Consider the following 20,696-nt stretch of genomic DNA (forward strand, 5'->3'; position numbering starts at 1 on the left):
AATGACCTTCCTCCAATTCAAACCATTGATGTTGGCTAATTGCAACTGATCCTTGATCACGCGGTTTAACCGCTCAACTAATCCATTACTTGAAGGGTGATACAAAGAGGTGAGAATGTGCTTGATGCCAAGAGACTTTAAAAAACTTTGCATTTGACTCGACACCAATTGAGTGCCATTATCAGATACTAATTCTTCTGGCAAACCCTCCCGCAAAAATATGTGTTTGAAGAAATCAATAACAGTAGTAGAATTTATGCACTCAACAAATTTAACTTCCGGCCATTTTGACATGTAGTCAATCAAAACTAGTGCATACTTCGGAGTCACTCCAAGATTGTAAAATGGACCAGCCACATCAAACGCCAATTTATGCCAAGGCAATTCCTCAACTTGTACAGGAGTCACAGGAGAGGGACTAGTAACTTGAGACTTATCACTAAGAACACAAGCACCACAATCACGAACACAGTGTTCAATCGCCTTGTCTACTCCAGGCCACCAAAAATCTTCACGTACCATTCTTTTCATAGCACGAATACCCAAGTGACCAACGTGAGCCAAATCCAAAACCTTTTTGCAAAGAGCTTCCGGAACCACTAATAAACCACCCCTACGTAAAACACCATCAATTAAAGACAACTCATCACAAACACTCCTGAAAGGCACTAAATCTGAAGCCAGGGACTTATCATCGGGCCAACCATTGATCAAGTAATCCATTACACAACACAAATTCTTATCTTCAGTCACAGCCAACTTCCACTCAGTCTCCGACAGCGTAATGCCAACTTCCGATACAGAACTCACTGCACACACCATTTCCAAATCCTCATTACTTTGCTCCAAATCATCGTGAGGAAGAGGCAACCTGGACAAACAATCAGCCACATTGTTTCTAATCCCAGGGACATATTCCAGATGATAATCAAACTCACTAAGCCTGTATTGCCATTTAGCAATGCGAGGAGAAGCCCTCCCAGCACCTTTAGTAGTGAAAAGATCAACAAGAGGCTTATGGTCAGTCTTGAGTATAATGTGATTACCCCAGAGGAAATTCCTGAAATGCTGTACACCCCACCATAAAGCCAACGCCTCTTTTTCAATAGTAGAATATGTGCTTTCCGCTCCACGTAAGGTTCTGGAAGCAAAAGCAATTACTTCTACCTTACCATCCGACCTTTTCTGTGAAAGAACTGCCCCAAGACCCACATTGCTGGCATCAGTAATTACAATACTTTGGTCATTGATATTAAAAAGCTTGAGGGGACGTGCTTGTACAATTGCATTTTTCAGTAAGGTAAAATCACTAGCACATTCTTGTGACCAATCGTACTTGACATTTTTTTAAACAAATTTCTTAAAGACACAGTCCTGTCAGAAAAATTTTGAACAAACTTGGCGTAATATTCAACCAGTCCCAAAAAGAAACGCAGTTGATCCTTGTTCGATGGTTCTGGTGCATTTTGAATGGCATCTAACAATTTCATTTTGGGTTCCACCCCTTTGGCTGAGATGTGATGACCCAAATAATCCACGCTATCCCTGAGAAATTTGCACTTGTCTTTTCTTAATGTCAAACCAAACTTCTTTAAAGTTTCTAAAACTGTTCTTACTCTGTTATCGTGTTCACCCACAGACTTGCCATAAATGAGAATGTCATCCTGGGAGGAGGAGCCTAACCCGCGACCATGATGGCCGCCTGATCCCTCGGCTCCGCCGACCCTCTCGTTCTTCTCCTGAACCGCTGCTGATCCTGCATGTTATCCTGCCCGCTTGTCGGCGTCCCGTAACCGTGATGCGATCCTGAGTCCAGCGGTGTGCTCCCCGGCCCGATCCAGCTGTCAGAGACGGCGAGGTGTCCCGGTCTATGTTTCAGTGCTGCCCTGCCGAGGCCGGGTCTTTGTTCTCTGGAGGCTGCCGTCCCAAGTTGCAACAGTGGCTGACATTGTAGCAGGACGGGGTCGGCTGACGGTTTGCTCTTGCCGCATTGTTTTCCTTGCTACAGCAAGCCGCCCTGTCCTGCACGCCTTCATTCTCTACTTGTGTCTCCGACGTGGAAGAGATATTCTACCCTCCTTTCGGCTTGTGGACGGCTCGGGGCGTCTTCTCGTTCTCCAGCGCTGAGACGGCTGCCATTTTGACCTGGGCGCTCTGCATCTGAGGCTCTCTACCCCCGGCGGCCATTTGGGGTGCACATAGCGGTTTGCGCTGCATAGTCGCCGGGTGACAGACGAAGGGGTCCGTCCCGCTGCTGTACCCCCTGGAGTGGCATTGATTTGCGGATCGGCTGCTGGTGGGCTGCTGATGTGATGGCCGACGGCGACCAGTCTCGAGGGATACGGTGTGACCCCGCGCCCAGGGTGCGCGGGACGGCAGCGCCCTCTTATCCTGCGGCATCCCTCAGGATTGCTGATGTTATGTATGCCCTGGGTGATCTACATGTAGCTGTGCGTGATATGGCCCTGGACCTGGAATGCCGACTGGATATCTCTGTGCTTGCAGTGCCCTCGGATGATCATGCTGAGCTCCAGGTGCGGTACACCTCGCCACACCCTGTGTTTTTATGCGACTACCAGTCTGCTCCGATGTACTTGCCGGTGCTGGAGAGGGGAGATGTGGTTGCTTCCGTGCTGCCCAGTGTTGATGCGGAGACGTGTGGAGATCTTGGTCCTCGGCAGAGGCAAGCGGTTTGTGTCTGGACGCCTCGCCACACGGCTGTTTCGAGGCTTCCTCGCGGGTCTCCCTGGCCCATCTTGGAGTTGCTCCTGCGGTTTTGGCTGGCTGCCCTTCAAACATTTCGAGTGTGCTTTGCCCCTTCTTGGTTGGACGTTCGCCGTTTGGCTCTGAGGTGGACTGACTTTGTTGGATGGCATTGTGCTCCGCAGTGTAACTTTCTTTTGTCTTCTCCGTCCAAGATGGCTGCTTTGGAACTGTACTCCGTCGACATGCTGGATCGAAAGGGACAAGGTTGAGGATGTTTTTTTCCTTTTTGCTGCATCCGGTTGTTTGCATTGTTGAGACTGTAATGGACAATGATGGGATCTACTTGTTGTTCGGGTGCTGGTTCGGGGTACGGGGAATGGTGGCCGAGGGTAAAAGTGCTGATTGTTTTGGTCATTTTCCTGGCCCTCCTCCGGTCTTTTGTGATTTCTTTTCCTTCTTTCTCTTGCTCCTACATTTCGGGTACTCTTGGGGCGACAGACACCTGCTAGGGGGGGGGGGGGGGTAGGCCGTAGCCTCTGCATGCGTGTAGGGTGGGGGGTGTTCTTCCTTGTTAGTTTCGGTTACTATGGGCCTTATTTTTCTTCTTCTCCTTTTTTCTATTCTTTTCTTCTCTTCTTTCTTCGGGTCAAGGGGTGGATTGGTGCGTGGTGGGTCGTGGCTGGGGTATATTCTAATGTTTGCTCGTTTTTTCTCCTGTGCTACTTTCCTCCAGCCTTCTGTTTAATAGATAATGATCGTGAATTTTTCTGAATACTGTTGCCCATCTCGGTCCTGGTGCGGATTGCTTGGACTTTGATCCTTCTTGGCTCCTATTACTTTGGACTTCGTTTTCAAAAAACTTTTAAATTAAACTTTCAATTCTCCTACCTCTCGGCAGCGCACCTAATTACAGTGTAACCTGGTTTAATCCTGTTTGCCTTGATATGCTGCTGAGTTGCTCGATTGCTCGCTACTGTGCTTTACTCGATTTCGAGGCCGGCCTCTGGGTTGTAGGCCCGTATTTTGTTTGTCGATATTCTCCAATAAAGGTTTTAAAAAAAAAAAAAAAAAAAAGAGAATGTCATCCTGAAAGAAGACGACTCCCGCAGTATTTTTGAAAAGATTTCCCATAAGGCGTTGAAAAACTGCGGAAGCCGACGCCAGTCCGAACGGCATTCTCAAATAACGGAAGGCACCCTCCGGAGTCACAAAAGACGTAAGGTGTCTTGAATCCTTGCTTAATACAACTTGGTGATATGCTGAAAAAATGTCCAGGGTAGTAAAATACCTGGCACCCTCCAATGTAGATAGCATCTCATTAATATTAGGTAATGGTTGTTGATCAACCCAAATGCAAGCATTCAAGTCACGCAAGTCCACACACATCCTAAGGGACTTATCAGCCTTGTGCGCTAAAACTATAGGAGATAACCATTCTGACCCCTCTATGGGTTCAATTACACCTAAGAGACGCAATCTCTCCAGTTCATTCTTTAATTCATTTCGCATACTGAGTGGTACTTTGCGAACTTTGTGTGCAACCGCTTTAACTCCCTCTTTCAAAACAATTTGGTGCTGAAAACCCTTGAGTTTACCCAATTTGTCGCAAAAAACTTCTGGGAACTCATGCACCCATTCACCTTCACAAGAAACACTTAGGGAGTGCACAGGCTCAAAATCAGGCAAGGAGGCATAATACTGCTTAGCCTCACGTCTTGATAAAACAATGTCTTCATGGTTAGGATCAAGGATCATGCCAAGCTCACCTTGTTCATGCCAACCCAGCAAATTGGTACCGTCTTTGACAACATAAATGATGGAAGATGTAGAATCACCTTTAAATTCGATCTCTCCTCTAAATTTTCCTAATACTTCCACTCTTTTGCCCCCATACGCAAACATTTTAATAAAGGATTGGGACAAAAGAATACTTTCTAGCATGTCTAAATCTTTAACATTAACTATGGAAAAAGGAGAACCAGAATCTGCTAGAAATTTGATCCACACACCATTCACACTAATGGAACAAATAGGGGATTTTCGTCTTCGAGATCCATCCATAGTTGCTATTTCAATAACACCATCTGCATCCATGGGAGAAGAAGATAACATTAACAACTCATAATGCTCATCCTCATCATCAACATATAAGCGTTCATCAATACTTTTCACCATGTGTGAAGATCCTTTTTGCACGCTGGTTGCCTTACACATACGTGCTAGATGACCTTTCTTGCCACATTTAAAACAAGATTGGTTAATTGCAAAGCAAAATTTGAAATTTCCCAAATGAGATCTACTACCACATCGATAACAAGATAATCCTTGCGTATCATTCCTAGGCTTGTTGGAACTGGAGAATGAAGGAACTGGAGAACGAAGAGGATTGGGATTCGATGTCCTTCGTTCCGAAGCTTTGATTGCTGCTTTAGTGGTGATGGCATTGATCTCAGAAGATTCTGTTGGAGCTACTACAGGTGATGCAGGAGTACTCATTTCTTTTAAACAAAATTGGGAATGCTCAACAGATTTGGCTAAAGTCAAAGCAGTTTCTAAATCAGGGTCACCAGAAGATAAGAGTTTTTCACGCACTTTCCTGTCATGAGTGCGTTCAATGAGCTGATCCCTAATAATTTCATCTCTAAATTCCCTGTAGTTGCAATTAACTGCCAGGATCCTTAAGGCTGCAACGAAATCATCGATGGACTCTCCGGGTAACTGTGCACGTTGCAAAAACTTGTGACGCTCTAAAACAGTGTTTCGTTTGGGACTAAATCTTTTGTCCAGTGTCTTGATGAGAGAAGCATAGTCGTCCAATACTTGCGCATCACCGTCATCACTTGAAATGGATATCCTTACTTCTTCAAGAGGTAAGGTTTCAAGAATGGACCTTCCTTCAGGTCCCAAATTGTATACTAATAGCGCCTTCTTCTTCTTAGATGTGAAAGTAGCACCATCGATGGCTTCAATGTAAGCGTCAAACGTAGCTTTCCATTGTTTCCAGGGCATAGGAGGAGGACCTGTAGACTGCAAAAAAGGAGGTGGCGAGGCTACCTTTTCCATTTGCGTGGGGAGCTGCTGCCTCACAAAAACAAAACAATTTTTTTTTAAATATCTATAGTTCCACAAATATATCTTTGAGTATCAATTTTTTATGTAAATTTTAAAGTTTTGATAATGAATTCCTCTGAGAATGTCACTAGTGCATATGTTTTCACTTTGTTAAGCGCTGAAGAATGATTAATACACGTCACAATGCTGCTTGGACTGCAGTAGTAAAGCGTGTTACAATGCGCTCTGAGTTGCGGTGGCAACGTGCGTCATAGAAGGCATCCAGAGACAAGCTGAGATGACTTGCGTCACAATGCGCTTTGGGTTGCGGTGGCAACGCGCATCATGGACAAGAATGCTGAAAGCTGAGGTGACGCGTCAGAGATCGCTTAGAGGCAGAGCTCGCGCTTAGTATTTAAAACTGTATAGCGGTAAAGCTCGCGCTTCAGCATTAATCAACATGGACATAAGAATCATTTGAAGGTTGACAGCACACGAAAGTCTCATGAAAAAAAAACTCACGGCCCAATAGCTATGTCAGATGGACGTCATTCCGCTTTGGATTCTTTGTTTTGTGGAGATTTCACTCAAATTCGACGTCACGGTTGCCTCGTCTTGAAAATTAAACTAGAGGCAACTCTTGAGAGAGGTGAAGCACTGGACCATCGTCGCCAGTGAAAAGAAGATACATGCAAGGCTGTAGAAAGCACTCTCCTTTATTTGCGTCCAGTCATCAGCTCTCCCGGCAGCAACTGCCGTCCCGGGAATTCCACACATTACAGCACAGGAAACTCCACGAGCACAATGACGCTCGTGGAGAAAACCTGTGTCATTAAAGAAACAGTACATCCCCACACAGCAGATTTCAGAAATAGCACAGGCACACTTCCATTTAAACAGGAGGTTGCAGAAGTAGCACAGGCACACCTAGGACAGACAGCAGCAGTAATGTTACTCACGTAAAACACTGACTCATTAGATGAAAAAGGGAGTCCTTTAAGTTTGCTCTAGTGCCAGATGATATAGTAGTAGTATTACTTCAGCAATGGTTATTCCAATGCTCTGGGTAGAGGCTGTCGGTTGGATTCAGATACCGGTGGGTCACCCGGAAGCAGGAAAGTAACTTTAAACGTTTCTCTTCTTGTCTTTGGTTGCAATGATGTCCTTTTTAAATTCAATCAACTCCTTTTTCTTTTAAATGGGTCCTTTTTTACCTCGTCGCCAGTGTTAAATTCAATAAAATAAAGATGAAGGGTCCTTGTTGTAATGTTCATGTAGTATATTTATTCTTGAGATTAGATAGAAGGTACAGCTTCAAGTAGGAATGTAATATGGTAAGCAACCCCACCGGGAGCAGATAACTTCCTGCTCAGCCTCCAGGTAACTGATAAATCCCTTGAACAGCAACAGGTAGAATCCTGGATGACATCACAGAGACATCACATAGACAAGCAGACACTAACACTAAGGAGGGACAAAGAGAGGGGAAGAGCACAAAGAGAGAGGAAGAGCAGGATATAACAGCAGTGCTCGGTGCTTGTGATGAGCCCAGCTCGTCATGAGTCACAGTGGAGCTGTGCTGTTGACGAGCTGGGTTCGTCACGACCCCGCACAGGCGGGGAATCAATTGCGCGTGGGTGGCGCGCAGCCGTTATGATGAGCCCAGCTCGTCATGAGCACAGCTCCACTGTGACTCATGACGAGCTGGGCTCGTCATGAGCACCGAAGGAGTTAATCCATCATCATTCTTTATCTCGCTCCGTTTCTTTGGTTTTGCTTTACACAATAACCTATACAGAATGTTGAGAACCTGTGGCGAAATAATGAGCCACTGTTTGATGTTAACATGAATATGTGATTTGCACAATAATCTTTCCCTTTTGTACCTTTTCATCCTCACTCAAATCACCGTACTTTTCCTACCAACCCCCCCTTTCTTTCTCCGTCTTCCGGGCACTTGTGTTTTTTACAGTATTCTATGATATTTCCAATCTATATTAATAGTGTTTATTCGGTGTGTTTAAATAACACTGTCTTACCACTCACTCAACGTGGCCTTTTTCAGTTTGTTTTTCTCCTAATGTATATTTACCTTGTGTGTTGTTGAAATATTGCATACTGGAACCACTCTATATTGTACAGTCTGCAGAGGAGGCAGGTGTGGGTGCATCCATCAGAAACTCTACGTGCATGCTGCTGACCCATGTCAATAGTGAGAGCTTATCTAAGGGGGTAAACTTCACTGGAGTCAACCAAATTGCTTAGTGCAGACGTATGGAGCCCAAATACTTGATAAAAGTTTCACATGTGCCATAAAGTGGATGGAAAATTCGCCCACAGGGTTTACACCATATTCCTTCAGTACTGGGGCTGCCACTACAGTGGTGGTTGTAGGGTTTACCACAGAGGACATCACTTCAATGAGTAGATGGAAAGCCAGTTGTTATTAATTGTAGTGAGGTCCCCCTTCGGCTGACCTATGGCTCTCCCTCATGCCTTTCCCACCCCTGTGCCTGTGTATCTCACAGTAAAGTGTTATTAGTATACCGACAATTTGCTTAATCGTTCCTGTTTCAGTGTCTAGCCCACGTCGTGTATGCAATGGCTGGCCTGGGCAGTCTTTTATCAGCAGAGCAGGGCAGCTATTTTGGGGCTTCAATGTGGAAGCTGTACCGAATGAGTCTTGTAAGGAACATTGCTGGTTGAGTATTGGACATTTTAAGTTAGAGCAGCTCTTTCCCAAGTCTGAAAAGGCCTTGTAGGTTCATGTGGTCCAGTCCCAGATATCATTGTCATTTATACTGGGGAAATGACACATGGTCTGGAGAAAGAAGGGATTAAAACTGCTTATTAGTGATCATCTTTAAGTTGTGAGAGCAAGTTCCAGGGGCCTCAGGTTTCTGATACAAAATCATTCGACGTCTGATTTTGCCTCATAGGATCATCCTATGTAGCATTAAATAGGTTTATCAAAAAGCCAAACCATCTACCCATGTAGTATTGAATGAGGCTGTCAAAAAGCTGAACCATACTCTGCAAAAGCATAAGAATTCCTACAGTGTCCTGCATGACCTGTGGCCAGAATAATCCAGCATTGATAGCTCAATAGAACTGACAGTCGACCCAATGACAACATAAGGGTTGTGGGGAAGCTATGCATGGCTTGGCATAGTAAGAACGTATTGAAATAATACAGCCATATAGGTTGGATTGTTGAAACCATGATAGAGACACTGGGTGGAGAACAGCATAAGAGGCTAGTGATTTGTTATGAAACATGACTGGACTTGTTAACCTTTACCCTAATTTGCATATTATCTTCTAAATTGTTTATGATAATCATGATCATTGTGATACGCTTGTTATGTAGACAAGAATTGCAAAATAAATAATCACGTAATTATAAAATGCCAATCGCATGTGCGTATTTATTCAGGGTTGCAGTGGATGGGGCTCTTCCTTATAATCACCCGCAGATGTAAGGTTCTCTGACTGGGTTGTCTGCCTCCTAACACTCCCTCTCTAACAGAGCATAACTTGCTAGAGGAGGAATGAGAGACTCCAGGCAGATCTCCTTTACTCTGAAAAGAGTACATTTCGATTTGAGGCTACGGTGAATCTACTGGGGGTGACCCAAGTAATATTGGGGGTAAACAAAACTAAGGCCTTGATCACAGTGACCCACCAATCCTATTTGGGGTGGAAACTGGTATTATGTTGGATATGCAGTTCACATGTGCAGAAGCAATTATGACAATTGTGCTCTTTTGTACTATCAGCACGTTATTTCCTACTCCCATCTAATTGGCCCCACATCGTACACCCAGTAATTTACAAGCCACACATAATTCAGAAACATCCATTTCAACGCGGTCATTACATCGCACTGCTTTTACAATGCACCTGTTACAATGCAGCTGCCTTTACATCGCATGCCATTACTACGCATGCATTATAATGCATGTCACTACAACACATGCCAATACAATGCATCCCATTACAACGCATGCCATTACAACGCTTTTTTATAAGGTAAGTCATGGTGGTTTTTTTTGTTCTAGGGTGGGTATGGGTTTTGGGGTAGATGGAATAGGAATTTTTACCCATACGCTATCCAACACTTTCCCTACAGTTGCACTCACTGGATCTGGAATAGTAATTTGTACCTCTACACTATCCAACACGTACCCTGCTGTTGCTCTTACTGGAGGGTAAATAGTAATTTTTACCCCTACACTATCCAAGACTTACCATACTGTTACCCTAAAAGTATTATGCGTTGTAATAGTATGCATTGTAATGGTATGCATTGTAATGGTAGTTTTAAAAAATGCGTTGTTATGGCATGCGTTGTAAAATAATGTGATGCAATGGTAGTTGTGATGTAAAAGATGTGTTGTAAAAGCATGCGTTGTGAATGTTTGCGTTGTAACGTCATATAGTCACATAATTGCATATTACTAAGTCTATATGTGTGTATTTGCCTGACATAGGAGTTCCTTTTGTCTTCGCACCTCAGAAATCTTTTGTATATAATAAACAACAGCTCAGGGGCTTCAGGGCCCTGCAACCCTACTCTGTAAGCACCGCACCAGCTTCTGAATAGTGTCACATAGCTAAACGATCAGAGCGAGCCCAATAGAGGACCATGTCTGCCTAATTAATATGAAAGTGACTCTGAATGACATCTGTAGGGAATTTGCCTTAGAGGCTATTTTTAAATTGAAGTCCAGACTTGTATTCTGACCTACACTGCAGCATACATCAGTATTCTTTTTTTTAAAATGTTTCCTGTTTCTCTTTTTAAGGAAAAGACACGGCCTATCCCGTCCAGAAATGGGGCAATGAGTCACAGTCTGGGTCTCCCATTTTATCTCAGTAGAAGAGGCAACAGAACATGTTTTCTAGTGAAAGACCACCACTTGTATGTCTAGAAGTAAATAGTGTATTTGAGTATCGGGTAGCACGCCCACACATTCAGTTGGTACTTGAGCATCACTCCTCAAGTCGAACTGCACATTTAACTAAGGCATGAAACCTTTAGCTATTCCTTTGTTGTGTGTACATGAAAGTTTATACTGTGAATATGTTACAGTCCATATAATTTATGTTCACTTAAATGAGTGGGGGGTGGGGGTGCTAATATAAATAAAAATGAAACAAATTATGAATATGACAAATGTGAATAAGTCGGAAGGAAGATGCACAATAACAGGTGAGTAAGATGTGTAACATATATATACAGTTTTTGAGCAATTATAAGTTGCACGCACAGTCACAAAGCTTGGAATATGTGCAACTGATACACAAACTGCATACTACTTCCAGCATGCATGATTTGTGCTGAAAGTCCGTGAGTTCTGGTGAACATTCACTGGCATGGTGAGCACTGCTCATGTCGGCCAATGTGAGAGCAACAAAAAACAAATCTGCACAAAAATAACACTAACTTCGGACAGAAGGGGTTGTTGAGGATTGCTGAAGTTTTTGACAGGTGTTACACCGTCTGTCTGAGCAGCATCTTTGGTAGTGTGTGATCCAGGTTCGAACCCTTGGAGGTGGATGTGGGTGACACTTGTGCGGAGAGGATTGGTTGCAGGGAAATAAATGGTGCAGATCCCGGTGTGAGTTGCTAATTCTTTACCAATGCCCCTATTGTCAATTTTAGTGCTGTTTGAAGCAGTTAGCAACTGTGTCAGAGCTTGGGAAGCAGCCCTTGACTTGAATAAAGGACATAGACACTGGCTTTGAACCAAGGGGACAGTCAGCACTAGTGCTTGGTTGACCCTGTCTGCCCTGAGTCCACAGGAATAAAGTCAACATCAAACGTGAACAGATTGTGGATTGGATCCCAGATTCAGTCTGCACTAATACCCTCTGCAATGCTGATGCAACAAGTACTACTGTTTTGATTGCCAGACTCTTATTTGCAGGGGCTTAGCTGTATTTACTGCTACTTACTTGCGACCTACAATCGGCTCTCCCTGGTTACTAAGCGAACAAAAGATGAGGTAAGTGGGATAAAAGGGGGGAAGGCAGGTGGTGACAGACGGCAATACTTGCAATCAATCAATCAACCAATGTGCATTTATAAAGCCCAACAGCTACCTCAGCGGAGGTGTCCAGGCCCTAATGCAGACTGACAACAGTAATCAGCATAGGAATACTATGTCTGCAAAACGAGAAGAGTCTTTAAGGCCTTCCTGAATTCTTGTCCTGACTTGATCAGGTCATATGGGGGGCAAAGCGTTCCAGAGTTTAGCTGCCCTACGAAAAAGACCTTCCCCCTTGACGCTCTTTGACATATCGCGGCACATTGTCCTTTCCTCTGCAGCTAAGAGGCAGCAGTTCTGCTACTAAAGATTTCAACAGTTGTAACATACACAACCGTTCTGAAATACTGGCTGCCTTAGATGTAAAGAGTAGAAAAAACTGTTGAGATGAAGCCTTACCAAGTAAAAAGATCTAGATTAATGAAAAATGGAAAGTATCTTCTGGGTTGAAAACCTACTCACTCTTAAGAGATATGATTGGTAAACTTTGCCAAAACATGCACCCTTGACAGTGACACTACTTCCAGCATGTGTAAACAGAAAGTCCGTAAAAATCAGGATTTAATGTTAAGCCAGAAGAATATCTCTATTAATTTAAACTCTCTGCCAACTGCTGATGAGCTGTTGGGCTCCATATTCCTTACAACCTCTAACACCAAGAACTCAGAGTCAAAAGCTCAACTGCCCGATGGAAATATGGTAAAAAACTTGGATCCAAGTATGCATGTTAGTACATAAGTGCCATCGCTATAGACTTAGCAAATCAGTTTCAAGATTTTGCACATTTCTCCTCCATATCTAAAACTTTGGATGTATGGGAGATCAGTCAAAAATAAATGGTGCTTCAATGAAAGTGACCCTTTGTCTCCATGTGCAAAATGGAGAAGAGCCTGACTTAAACTTGATTAGTGCTCCACCAGGATCCTCATGTATGTGAACAGAGACCATGAATACTTCACAGTATCCTTTATTTAAAGGCAACACTAAAATTCAAGCTCTAAGCAGGCTGAGATGAGGTGAATAGCCTGAATCGGAAGTTCTGTAAAAACTACCTTATAGTGAAAAACAGTAACTCTTAACTCCTAGGCAGTTTCTGTTTTTTCTGGAAGAACTTGCTTAGGGAACATTGACCACCTCAATTGCTCCCATGTTAGATCTACCCAAGACATTGTCAGAGGATGTAAAGAAAATTAAAGCATCTCAAGTTGAAATAATTAAAACGGTGCAGAATAAATTGAATTCAATAGAGCCAAAACTGAAAGGCCTAAATATGAGATGTGAAGAGCTAGAACGAAGAGTATCAGATCTTGAGAATGTCCAAATGAGGAGTGAGATGCAAATAGACTTATCTAACAGAGATCTCAATGTAGTCAAGAGAAAACTTGGAGACCTGCAAAATACGCCACACAAGTTGAGTTTAGGGTTAGTTGGGATCCCGGTAATATTACGTCACTATTCCAAAATGTTTGGAGGAGTGAACCAAATAATTATAAAACATATCTTCTCCACTGAAGGTCTTTCAATTGCTAGACATCACATAGTTTCTTGAGTCAGACCACAAATGATTTTGATTTACTTTCAGGACTCAGAAATCAAAGAGAAAGAGTTGGAGAATGCACCTCCAGTTAGACCAACTACAGCCTCTAATGACAACAATTTTTGAGAGTTAGCCAGATGTGTGATATGAAACCTCTCACAGCCAGTGCGAGTTCAATCAGATGAGGGGAAACATTTTTCTCATTAGGAGTACAAGTGCAACAGTTACAACTGGCCAAATTAAAGGTTCTCTGGCCAGGTCGCTTCAACATCTTCTCAGAGTCCAACAAAGCTTTGGACTTGTTATCAATAACTCAGAAATCTTGAATTTCCATGAATACATAGTGAACAAGTTATACTATGGAGAGCTTTGTTCATAATAATCATTGTGGAAATTTGATCTTCCTAAACAGCTTAAAGAGCATCTTCCATATTACAGGAAAAGTTTACGGAATTGGAAATAAAAGAGGCTCTTCTAGAGTTGCCAAATGCAACAGCACCAGGGAAGGATAGGCTTAGAACAGAGTTTGGTGAAACTTTTTCGGAGCAGTTATTATCATACCACTAACGGGGGTAATCAATGTCACATTTAATGATCGTAGAGTACTCATGTCATTTGACCATGGCATACTGATAAATATTTTAAATCTGGGAAACCAACAACAGAATTAAGTTCACATCACTCAACTACACTTAACATCGAAAACAACCTCAGTCCACATGAATAAGTTTGCTGTACCCTTAATCCTCCTGGATCAGAGTGGATGTTTAATGGGACAAATTATTTTTGAAAATACCCGTAATATGACTGAAGTAATTGACATGGTGACTCCCAATCAACTTCCAGCTGTAATAGTTCTTTTGGACGCAGAGATGGCAATTCGAAAAAGAGATGGTATTCGAATCAGAGATGGTTGGGAATTCCTTTTAAAAATGTTAGATACATTTCTTTTTCCACTTTGGTAAGTCGCCATTGATGCCCCTCTTATCTAATTCTTTCTGCTTTCATTATTAAATCACTGGGCCAATATATTCAATGAAATACTAATATATTTGCCTCCATTTCAGAGACTTTGAAAATTACATTATATGCCAATAGCATAGCTGTTTTTTCTATTAAAATCTGACCCACCTATCATAGAATACTGTAGTTTAGGAGGCTATTCGATTAACAAGTAAAAAATCTAAACTTTGTTATTCAACACTACTACAAACATGTTACCTTCATTGTTAACATGCAATTGTGAAACAAAACCTTGGAGATACCTAGGAGTATTCATCTCAGAACATTTGGTAGGCCTTTGCCCTAACAACTTTACTCCATTGGTACATAAAGTCAACAAGTTATTATACAGATGGGAATTGTATTTACTTTTCGACAATTGCTCGTTTATTAACATCTGATTTTTTGCTAAATTAGATGGTCTTTCTCAAATGTTATTGAGGAAAAGAAGCACAAGTGCATGAAAGTCAGCTTTAAAACTTCCAGTGGGGAAAGTGGTCTGGAGTTGCATACCTTATTACATAGCATCACTGACCTTACAAACAAGACCATTTTCTGCGACACATTCTCAATTTGATAATACTATTATCAGCATAATTCTTAATAACAGAAAAATATAAGGCCTGCCAAGCTGCATTAAAATCACCGCAGCACAAAAGAGGGTGAGATAGAAGGTTCTCTAATCTCTTTGGTATCCAAGGAATGCCTTCTTTCCTCAGTTTAAGGTTCCTCACTATTATTCACAGACATCTTCAAGTCTGAAGACTGCACACAGTTCTGCAGACTTGGTTGATACATATACTGTTTACCTCTAAGGCCCAAAATTTGTCATTAAGCTTTTAGTACAAAGAACTGCAGACCGAGCGAGTCTAGGTCAGAAACGTGATATGAGGCAGAAGGGCAATGCCCCCCACCGTTCTCGCTGACAAGAACAATGTCTGTCAGGCTGAGCAAAGGTCAGCCTGACAGACACTCCTCTTGTTAAGGTCAGGTAGCCAAATGCCAGTCTCCTGGCTGCCTGAGCTGAACATTGTCAGGCTTAGGATTTTACAGTCAAAAGTACAATCCCCTGAGGAAAATGATCAAATAGGACCACTAGTATTCACATCCACTCCCAAACAATATTAAGATCATATAGAATCAACCAAACTCAGAGGTGCAAAAATAGTGAAATTAGTAATCAAGTCATAAAATATGTTTTTCAATTAAAATGTATTACAGTTATATATTTACATAGACAACTAATCACAATCTTAAAAATCAAGCATTTTATGACATAGTCAAATACACAAATATTTCATTTATTTCAAAACAGTGATCATAAATAAAAACAGATAAAAACACACATCCGCAGCGAGTGGGAAAAGAGCAAGAAAAAACATTACAGTTATCAGACAACAGATAAATCAAGAACAGAAGCAGAGTACCCTGTGTTGGAATCCCGCTGGAAAACACGTCCTTTTGTTGGACAGATATGCCCTTTTGAACACATTCTGTGGAGTAAGAACAAGTCTTCCCTCCTGCTGATATAATAAAAGACGCAATTAGCTTGACATTTTAAATAAAACAGATTCTGTTAAATCTCTGGTTGAAAGTAAGTGATCCTCTGAAAAGGTGTCCGTCGGCTCGAAAGTGTGACGGTTTCCTGTTTTGTACAAACTTGTGTTCGGAGAGGAACATGGCCGAACTTTTTGGAACTTGACCAGATCAGGGCAGTATCGGTATCTGGAGAAACTTCTGATACAAGTGTGGAATATGTTTTCTTTCCTGAAGAAGGTGGACGTCATAGAACATTGGACCCACCGAAACGCGTCAATGATTTGTTTGTCTGAATGCATCGCGGATTAGTGACAAATGCAACACTTTATGGTTATCATTTGGTGAAAATTTGCTGATCCGACTGTGTGTACTTTGATTTATTGATTTATCTGTTGTTTGATAACTGTGATGCTTTTTTGATTGGAAAATATTTTTTCTTGCTCTTTTTCCCACTCGCTGCTGCTGTGTGTTTTTATCTGTTTTTATTTATCACTGTTTTGAATTAAATTAAATATTTGTGTATTTGACTATGTCATAAAATGCTTGATTTTGAACATTGTGATTAGTTGTTTATGTAAATATATAATTTTTATAAATTTTACGAATTTTTTCACTTGATTACTAAGCTCACTATTTTTGCACCGCTGAGTTTATTTGATTCTGTATGATCCTGATACTGTTTGGGAGTGGATGTGAATACTAGTGGTCCTGTTTGATCATTTTTCCTAGGGGATTGTTCTTTTGACTTTGGTCTTTTGGTACCCAACCCCTTTGGTGAAATAGGGTCCCTCTCTCTCTTTCTATAAGATGAGGATTTCAGAGCCCTGTGGGCGTGTCCTCCTCAACCTGGCAAAAGTGACTCAAGGCCCTCTCCTTCGTGACAAGGCAGAGCCTCACTGATTGCCTTGGACCTTAGCGCTTCAGTTTTAAGCCCTGAGTGCTCAAGGTTAAGTAGCAATCAGTGATATCTCATCACAGAGTGGGGTGGGGTGGGGTCAGCACTCTCACTGACGCCATCCCACTCTGTGATGAGGGAGAGACTGCCGCCTTCCCAAGGAGGAGCAGTCTCAACCCTCCTGGGACCTCCAGGCTTCCCTCCTGAGCTGCAGCGCAGGTACATTATATATTTTTGAATATTTGGTGCATGCTTGCATGTATGCATGAATATATGAATTTGTGAGTGTTGTGAATGGGTGTGTCTGTGCTCATGTTTGAATGCAAAGGTGTGAGTGAGTGTGTATGTGGGGCTTCCGACGCTCTCGCTGCTTAAATTACCGGTCGCCACTGGAGCGCATTAAGATCTGTGCCACTGGAAAAACATTTTAGCTTTAGTTTCACTGTTTTAAAAGCAGCATACTTCCAACGCCTGGTATTTTTCAAAGGTTAAGTGCAGTATCTTACCCCCAGTAAACTAAATTTTATATCAATGTGTAGTAATCTGTGTTTAGTTTAAGTTTGTAATGTATTTAACATTGCTACTGTACTGTGCTAGCTCTTCTAAGAATGTTATGCCACTGCCTAGATCCTGTGGAATGTAGATTGATTTACTCTTGAGTAGAGATCTGTTGGAGTTGGCTGTTCTTTAGCTAGGTCCTCTTCCATGTAACCCACCAATAAACTACCCAAGACATCTTCTGTTTCCTGGCTAATTACTACATTTACTTGGCGATGATCCTGGTTACATGGAGAACCCAGCTTGCAAGACTAAATTCATGAGATTTTTTTTACATGAGACTGTCTACTATCAAGCATGGACTGCACATCTAATCCTGACATTTTGAATGGAGAGAAGCATTTTGCCATGAATGGAGAGAAGCATTTTGCCTAGTCTTCAACAATTTACAGCAGCGTTTTCTGTGGCTCAAAACTAGTCAATTCCGCAGACACTGTAGGGTGTTATTGTTTCTTTTGCCTTGTATTTCACCCTGCGCAGTGTGCCTTTTGACCCTTGGATGTGTTTGCCACATAATTATTTCTTGTATTACTTGCGGAGGATCTCTGAACTGTTTCTAACCTCCTGCGCTGCTGTATGTTTGAACGCTTTAGTGACAATGCTTCTCCTCACTTAATGATTGCATCTGCATTTGTTTTAACCGTCAAACTCTTTCTGACCTGCCGCGGCATTGCTATATATGAACAATTCCTTTCACATGCAGTTAAAGTTTATTGTAAATATCTCGTTTACAATATGTGCATCATTTAGAATCCTTCCGCGCAACGCATCATTTCCCCTCTGGGGACATTTCAATATTTTTGGTTTGGCTTCGGCTGTGTCGGTATTTCAGAGAGTGATGGGTAACATTCTGAAAGGTGTTGATGGAGTATCAGTTTTTCAAGATGATGTTCTCATTTTTGCAAAGGACACTGCTTCACATGATTCAATTTTTTTTTTAAAACAGATTTTATTTGTCACAGGTGACACATATCGCATAGCGCCGTAACCCGGAGACTGCAGCATACATCAATGAAATCCCCATAATGCCGTAGACTTTTTTATAACAAACAACAATCCCCTCGCCCACCACCCCCGATTGCGTATATGCCATTCCAACTAAAGGATTGTATGACCAATGTAGCACACTGAGTCCGTCCAGCACCCCACATATCACTATCTTCATCTCAATTCAAATACACATGATTCAATTTTACACAAGTTTTGAGTCTTTTTCAGGAACATGGAGCTGTTTTAAAATTGGAAAAATGCAATTTCCTTTGTACAGAAGTGGAGTATTTAGGTCATATTCTCATTCAAGATGGTATCAAGCCTAGACCTGGTGTCCTGGAGGCTATTTCCAATGCCTCTACTCCTACTGACAAGACTGGAGTAAAATCTCTTCTTGGGCTTTGTGAATATTATTCAAGGTGTATCCTCATTATGCAACAATAGTTCGTCCTATCAGCAATTTGCTCAAAAAGGGTACTAAATTTGCTTGGAACAATGAATGTGTTTTAGCTTTTGAGGAGGTTAAAAATCTCTTAATGAAGAGTTGGGTTCCTAAACCATTTGATCCCAGTTTAGGTTGTTGTTTGACTGTAGATGCCAGCCAGGTAGGACTTGGTGCCACTTTGACACAGGTTGAAGAAGGACTTGAAAAAACAATAGAATTTGCATCTAGAGTACTGAGATCACCTGAATTACAATATTCAGTCATTGAAAAAGATTTATTGGCTTGTGCTTGGACCATTGAGAAGTTTCGAGCATACGTGTGGGAAAGCGGTTTTTGCTTCAAACTGATCACAAGCCTCTAGTAAATATTTTGGGTGGTAGTCTAACAAAGTGTTGTACTCCCAGAATTATGAGAATGGTTACCAAATTGCTCCAATATCAATTTGATGTTATACACATTTCTGGTGGTAGGAATGGGAGAGCAGATTTTCTTTCCCGTTTTCCTCCCATTACTTGTCATGAAGAGGAAGCTACTTTTTCTGACCTCATTGAAGAGGATTGTGAAGATTGCCTTGTGGCAGGTGTAGATATTCCTGAGCTAAAATTTTGTTCGGAGGATGAATGGAGAGTAGCATTTTCCAATGATTGTGTTCTTCAAGATGTGTGTAACTTTTTTAGATCAGGTTGGCCAAGAGAAAAGGTTCTTTCTTCCTCGCTTCAACCTTTTTCTAAAGTTGAGGATGAAATATCTTTGGAAGATGGTATTTTATTGCGTAATGAAAAGATTATTCCTCCTCATATTTTCAGGAATGGGATTATTTTAACAGCTCATGAAGGACATTTGGGCTCTTCTTTCACTAAGCGTCGCATTCGTGACACATTTTGGTGTCCAGGAATGGATTCAGAAATTGATGAGTCTGTGGCAGATTGTTGTATTTGTAAATCATCGGACAAGTCTCTTAAAACTTCTGTTCCTCCACTCATGCCTGTTGACTGTCCTGACACTCCTTGGGTTAAATTTGGAATTGATGTCATGGGACCATATTTGACACTAAATGGTAATTCTAGATTTATTTTGGTTCTAGTGGACTATGCATCTAAGTGGCCTGAGTACAAATTAGGTAAGGAAGACAACACAAAAAGTATAATTGATTTCTTGAGCGATGTTTGGTCTAGAGAAGGATTTCCCGAACTACTAGTATCAGACTATGGGAAGCAATTTGTTAGTAAAGATTTTGAATCTTTCTTGTCAAATTCAGGAGTTAAACATATAAGAAGTTCACTTTATCATCCTCAAGGAAATGGACTGGTGGAAAGGATGAATCGTGTGATTGGGGACTGTGTGAAGTGGGCCAAAGCTAGTAACTATGATGTTACCAAATCCCTTAAGAGTATGATATGGTTCTATAGAACTACGCCACATTCATCCACCAAAGTATCGCCATTTGAATTGATGAGGGGAAGAAAATGTAGCACCTCTTTTTGTCCGGGGTGGATGTCTAAATGGATTAATGCTGAGTCTGATGTACCCAAATTGATGTCTATTGTAAAAGGTAATGTTGCTTTCACGCAAGCGAAACAGAAAGATCATTTTGATTCTAAGAAAAGCTCGAAAACGGCTATTCTCAAGGTTGGGGATATTGTGAGAATCAAAAAGTCTATTCATGTTAACAAGGGTGAAAGGAGATTTGGTGCACCTGTCAAAGTCGTTAAGAGTGTAGGTAATGCTATTCAAGTTGAAGGTGGATTTTGGTGGAACTTAACCCCTTCCATGCTCATGACGAGCTCAGCTCGTGATGCAGTACAGTTCTCCTGTGCTGATGACGAGCTGAGCTCGTCATGACCACACCCGTTTTTATTGCTGTCCAGCACAGCAGGGGAATCGCTCTAGCAGCGATGCGGTTAAGCAAAGTTGCTCAAA

Source organism: Lissotriton helveticus, chromosome 8, assembly GCF_964261635.1.
Source record: "Lissotriton helveticus chromosome 8, aLisHel1.1, whole genome shotgun sequence".
In the NCBI taxonomy this organism is placed as follows: domain Eukaryota; kingdom Metazoa; phylum Chordata; class Amphibia; order Caudata; family Salamandridae; genus Lissotriton; species Lissotriton helveticus.